The 6,825-nt window shown below is 44.4% G+C and overlaps 1 non-coding gene across 1 annotated transcript; it reads left to right on the plus strand.

The window, feature by feature from the left end:
• Nucleotides 1-3,791: 3,791 nt before the first annotated feature.
• TRNAN-GUU (transfer RNA asparagine (anticodon GUU)) lies at nucleotides 3,792-3,865 on the plus strand. The gene has a single exon. It is a non-coding gene; the product is annotated as a tRNA-Asn (tRNA).
• Nucleotides 3,866-6,825: the final 2,960 nt, after the last annotated feature.

Consider the following 6,825-nt stretch of genomic DNA (forward strand, 5'->3'; position numbering starts at 1 on the left):
AAGCACAAGGTTGGGTGCCTTTCATTTCATTTTCCTCGGATCCTTTCCCACCAGCTGTCAGAAGAATCCCGAGTCTCTGTTCAGGCCAGTAGGGGTCGCAGTTGTCCTAAACTTTGTACTTCAGTGTGGGGCGTCTCGGGAAACCCTAAACCGCGGGAAAGAGAGATTCTGGCTGGGGATTCTCTGGGCCTCAACTGCGGCCGCCCTCAGGGCTCCCCCTTCTTCCTGCCTGGATCTACTCCAAGAAGGCACCATAGGAAAAGAAGACCGTGATTTTTCCTTCTATTCACAGAGTCTTTGTAGTTTTCAAGTGTTTGTAGATAAAAGCATATTCTCATTTTGTTGGTCTGGAATGGCAGAGAGATAGAGACCTAAAAAGAACTAAATATACTTTGATAAGTACCATGAAGTTAGAGGAATAAGACTACCCATTTTTAAGACTTACTATAAAGCTTCAGATAACAAGATATTGTGGATAAGCAAAGGGATAGACACACAAACCAATGAAACAGAGCAGAGGGTCCAGAAATCGGACTACAGAAATATGTCCAATTGATTATTGACAAAGGTGTAAAAGCAATTCAGTGAAGAAAGACTTTTTTCTTTTCAACAAATTGTGTTGGCATAATTGGACATCCACGTGAGGAAAAATTTCACCTAAACCATACAGTTTATACAAAAATGAACTCAAAATGGAGCACAGACTAAATGTTTTATAGAAGAAAATCTTCATGACATGGGGTTAGGCAGTGTTCTTAGGTAAGTCACCAAAAGTTCTATCCAGAAAAAAAGAAAAATAAATAAATAAATTGTACTTCATTGAAATTAAAAATGTTTTCAAAAAAACAGCTAAGGGCGCCCCGGTGGCTCAGTCGGTTAAGCGACTGCCTTCGGCTCAGGTCATGACCCTGGAGTCCTGGAATCGAGTCCCGCATCGGGCTCCCTGCTCGGCAGGGAGTCTGCTTCTCCCTCTGACCCTCCTCCCTCTCGTGCTCTCTGTCTCTCATTCTCTCTCTCGCAAATAAATAAATAAAATCTTTAAAAATAAAAAAATTAAAAAAAAACAGCTAAGAGAATGAAAAGTTACAGATTGAGAAAAAAATGAACAAATCACAAATATGACAAAAGGCTGGTGACAAGAATATATAAAGAAATCTTAAATTAACAATAAAGAAACAAACAATAATGAAAAAATAGACAAAAGACATGAACAGACTTCCCTAGAGGATATAAGCATATGAACATCATTAGACATTAGGGAAATGCAAATTGAAACCATAATGAAATACCATTACACACCTACTAGAATGACAGTACCAAGTGTCTGGGATAAGGAGTAACCAGGCAGTTTCTCATAAAGTTAAGCATACAAGTACTATATGATCTAGCATACTTGGGTTGCCAGGAATTTGCCTTAAAGAAATGAAAACTAATGTTCATACAAAAATCTCTACAGGAATGTTCATAGCTGCTATATTTGTAAGAGCAGAAGCTACAATCATCAAATATGGTTCAAAGGGTTAACTGATAGACAAAACAGTGGTATACCCACTGGATGGAATACTCTGCAATAAAAAGGAACTGTTGATGTACACAACAACTTAAAGGAATCCCAGCTTCACCATTCGGAGCAAAAGAAGCCAGTCTGAAAAGGCTGCCTACTATATGCTTCTTATGACATTCTCAGAAACATAGAACTATAGTGAACAGATCAGTGATTGCAAGGGCTTATGTTTGCTGCGAGTTCTAACAGTAACAAGATAGCACAAAGAAGTTTTTGGTGAGATGAAACTGTATGTATTCTAATTATGGTGGTGACTACACAAATCTACATATACGTTAAAATTTATGGAAAATTTGTACCAAAAGAAAAGGTCCATTTCACTACGATAATTAAGACATCAGCAGAAGTCATACACTACAGACTGAACAAGCTAGATGTGAAAGCTGGGATTTTTGTCTTCTACCTAATAGTAGCTTTCCAAGGCAATGCTGGGTGCTTTTCTTCAGTCTTACCCATAAATTAAAGTGAGTGGTTCCGGGTGTACGCTCTTTCCTTCCTCAAAGCGGGTCTGCCTCGCCTCTCGGGGCGGGGGTGAGGGTGGGCACTGCGTGCGCAGCAGACCTAGCCTCAGGGCGAATTTCGGCCTTTCCCCCAAGTTAGGCAGGCCTCTGCTGCCTGTCGCGAGCTGAAGCTGGGAGTTCCGCCACGTGGAAGCTCGAGAGCCTGATTCAACTGTTCGCAGTCTCCAGTTTCATAGCGGGAAATCGCACCATACCGCCGGCTTTACTGGGGTCGGGGGTTGTTTAAAGAGAAAATAGCGAGTTGGATAACGTCATAAGTCGTATTAAGGCCAAGGTTACTAGGGTCGCAACGCGGACTACTAACCACTGTACCATCACCGCAGGCCAACGACAACCTGCTGCGCTGTGGTTGAGACCTATTAACTGACCTAAATAGCCTCAACGTTTTTAACTGTTTTTTCTTTGAGTGGTTAGTGTTGGTGTCTCTCAGCTTTCTTTTCACTCCTCCTCCCTTTGCTCTTTCTTTCTCATACTCCAGAATGCCCTCACTCCCACCCACTTCCTTCTCCTCTTCAGCTCTCCTCGTCACCTTTCTCCCTGCGCCCACGCGCGTCCCCTACGCTGAGGCCGCCGCACTGTCCTGGGTGGGGATCTCAGTGACGTTCTAAGTGGTGTCTGTCCTCTAGATGTTTCCACGATCCGGACCTTGACCTGGTTCTAAATCAGTTTCCAGTATAAAGATATTTAGAAATGGCCGGCTTTCACGTTTTCCCATTCAGGGGATTCTCCAGAACTAAAATTAATAGTTCAAGGTGAAATTCTTGGTGCCTTTCCTGTCCCCTCCAAGCCCTTGCGGCGGAATGGACTCCTTCACGGAGCATTTATTGGGAGCCTACTAAGTGCCAGGCAATATTGTAAGCGAGGGAGCTGCACTGTGAGGAAACCCAAGGTCCCTGACCCCATGGAGTTATCACATCTAGAGGCATCCAGGGGGTTAGCGCGGTGGAGGCACAGCTGATTCTGGTTCTTCACGCGCGCGCGCGCCAGCCCGCCCGCCCGCCCGCCCCGAGATCTGGAGGCACTCGCGAGGAGCAGGACAGGGGAAGTGGAGCAAAGAACTGGAAATGGATGACTTCAAACCGAGAGGCTGCGGTTGTCACCCGGGCACCTGATGTTTGATCCTGGGAGTTCTCCGCTTATTCGGGCTCCAAGTCATCGCCCAAATTTAGGTAACCACACGACTCTTGGCCTCAAATGTCTCCCGCGCCTTCAGGCTTCTGGAGCGGGGAGGGAGGTTAGGCAAAACAGAAGAGTTGAGGGTGCCTAGCTTGGGCACAAAGAACACTTCTCTGTACCTCTGTACAATGAGACCATTATGTATAATATACTTACGCCACCCCCAGTTTTATTGAGATTGAAATAAGTTTTAACTTTATAAGTTATAACGTTATATAAGATACGCAGCGTAATGACTTGACTTACATACATTGTGAAATGATTACCACAAGTTTGGTGAACATCCATCATCTCATATAGATAAAAACATTTTAAAATGTATTTTTTCCTTTTGATGACTCATAACAACTACCTAACAACTTTTAAATATACTATAGTATATAGTATATATACAGCAGGGTTAACTATAGCCCTCATGTTGTGCCTTATATCCCCAGGATTCATTTCTATTATAACTAGATTTTGAGGAACACGAAACCATTACGTATATAATACAATTGACCAACAGCCTACACAGCGCTTTACCGAGTGTCTCTGTGGCGCAATCGGTTAGCGCGTTCGGCTGTTAACTGAAAGGTTGGTGGTTCAAGCCCACCCAGAGACGCTTGTTTTTCTGGCGAGCTGGCTTTCAAAGTCTATATCTCTTTGGAATACCAAATTTATGCTTTTATTTCCCAGGCACCACCAGCATCGAGTGCCCTTTTGAGGAAAAAGTTTTGGAGCTCCAGAGCATACTTAATCTACACCCGCCCTTACGTCTCCCCCTACTTTTCAGAGGCTGGTTTACAGTTTAGCGAATTCAGAACATTGTAAATCCCTAAAATGGAGAACAAGAGAACCCCGGTCACACCCACGATGAAGGCACAGGCTCTGGGTGGGAAACTTAATCAGTCCGAAAAAGTTATAGACTTTTCTTCCAATTTTATATGTAAGATTAGTAAAATGGAGTATTTGGGTTGTCCAAAGTTTAAATGAGATGTGTAGGGAAAGCATGTAGCCAATGACTCTCACGAAGCAAATGTTCAATACACATTAGCTCTTACCAGTCCATTGCCATCAGCATTTTCATTACCTGCTTTGTTATTTTTAGTTAAGATCCTTCTTGATATAAATGAGTCATTATTCAAACAGTCTCTAATTGATGGTCATGCAGTTGGCTCCAGTATTTATTATCACACATACTACTGCAGGGAACAGCCTTATACAGATATCTGTCATCACTCGTCTCCTCTCCAGAGTCCTGAAAATGGAATTGTCAGATCAAATTTTGCTAATTCCTGCCTAATTACCCTGAAAAGAAAATGTAGCAGGTCATATTCCCTGCATTTTATGAGAATATTCTTTTCTCCAATGTTTTGCCAAAATTGGATAGTACTTCCCTACCATTTCGTTTGAACCTATTTTTGCTAACATTTTTATAGACCTACAGTGGGAAAATGTTCTGTGCAAGACACCAAACCCAGAATTCTTCCATGAAAAGAGCCAATAATATGACTACATAAAAATTTATATTCAATATACAAACAATAAACTTTAAATTTATAATATGTACATATATGCAAAGGAATTATTTTGTATTTGGGACAAATTTTTATCAAAGTTATATATACTCATAAGTTTATTTAGGAAAACAGCAACCCCCCCTTTACTACTCCTTGATTTTCAAATTGTAGGCATTATTCTCACATACTCCTCTATTATCACCCCCACACCCAAACACACCTCCTCTTGCTTTATACTCCAGTATATTTGTATCATAATTGCATGGGTCAATTGTTATATTATTTTAACGATGTAAGCTCTATATTCACAGTTGGGCCACACAGGTTACAAATAGCAGAAACAAAAGACCAGTGTTTTCAGGGACTCTTTTTTCAAGTGGATAAATCTGAGGTTTATTTACTCTTTGGTCATCCCCCCCTCCTCTATTTTCATATTCCAGGGAAGTACTGGATGTGATTGGTTGAGCTTGGGTCAATGCCCTCTCCTTGACCAAATGAGGGCAGAGCACCTTCATGAACAGTACAAAGAAGACATTATCCAAGAAAGGAGCAATAATTCCAAAAACAAAAAAGAAAAATGCTGGGGTGCTGGGAAGCAACAAGAAGGACAAGAAGAAAACTATATCACTCTGCAATGGATGTATGTAGTAGAGTATGGATCAAGGGTGAGGGGAAAGGAGTTTTGAGAGATGTAAGCCTTGGATATGCTTGTATGGGTTGAAGCCATACATATCTATGGGGCTGCAGAGGGGCTGGAGTGGAGGAGCATCTGCCCTTCCTAACCTGAGGGGACCAGTGAGGGACTGTCCTGGTCACCAGGCAGACAGTGGGCTTGAACTAGAGCAGTTCAGGTGGGAAAATAAAAGAAGGGTATCTTTTCCTTGAAGCAAAGTCTGGAGCTCAGGTCTTGGTAGGGAGTGAGGAGGCTATAGTTGGCCAGATAAGGGTACTAAAATCTATGGATAAATGCAGTTCCATTAAAAGAATCGCTCCAGTAAAGAAGGCGGAGGTCAAAAAGGAATGTCTGCGATGCTCTGCAGAAAGCCTATTGATTAACTCTGACTGGTCCCCTTGCTCAGTCTCCTGGCCAGACCCCCAGACTCCACGCTCTGGAAGGGCACAGTCTGCTCAGCCACTACATGTCCAGCAAAGAACTAGTCCCTGGCAATCTTCATGGTCTTGGGTGCCTCGACCCTCTCCAAGCCTGTCCTGCCGGCAGTTGTCTTGCAAGGGGAGAGAAGGGAGGGAAAGGCTACTTGCCAGTTAACGCCAAGGAATTCAACAAGGTCCTAACTTGGTTCCCAATAACTTGCAGGTCTATTTACCCTCCTACTCCGATTCCACAATTACTGAAAACGCCAGGCACACACGTTCTTCAAACTTCTCGGGGGGTGGGGTGGGGTGAGATCAACGAGATTCAGTCCAAACGCAGGAGCGCTCCAGAAGCGGCAACTGACCCGGAGCGGCGAACGCCCGGCTCCCCGCCGTCGGATCCCGCCCCTTCCCCTTCCCATCCCCTTTCTCCTCCAGTCTCCGCTTTCCCGTTTCTCCCCTCCCGCCTTCGGGCCCTCAACCCGCTTGCTTTTCAGAACCTCAAAGGGAGCCCTTGAAAACCAGTTGTAGTTTACAGTCCTTTGTAAACCGGTGGAAGTTCCAAAACTAAGAGAGATTTGGCGGCGAACATTTTCACTGGCTATGCGGTCCTTCAGAACTTGTGACCAGATTTTTATCCCGAGCGTGTTTCCATCATGTCCGGTCCTAAGGCGGCTTCGCCGGGAAGGGGTGGGGGTGGGGGCGCGGTTCAGGACTCGGAGCTGCCCAGGATCGTGTCACCTTCGCCCCGGGAGGAGCCCCGAGGGCGGTCGCAGTTGAGGCCCAGAGAATCCCCAGCCAGAATCTCTCTTTCCCGCGGTTTAGGGTTTCCCGAGACGCCCCACACTGAAGTACAAAGTTTAGGACAACTGCGACCCCTACTGGCCTGAACAGAGACTCGGGATTCTTCTGACAGCTGGTGGGAAAGGATCCGAGGAAAATGAAATGAAAGGCACCCAACCTTGTGCTT

Source organism: Leptonychotes weddellii, unplaced genomic scaffold (assembly GCF_054177405.1).
Source record: "Leptonychotes weddellii isolate Sample4059 unplaced genomic scaffold, ASM5417740v2 HiC_scaffold_11428, whole genome shotgun sequence".
In the NCBI taxonomy this organism is placed as follows: Eukaryota; Metazoa; Chordata; class Mammalia; order Carnivora; family Phocidae; genus Leptonychotes; species Leptonychotes weddellii.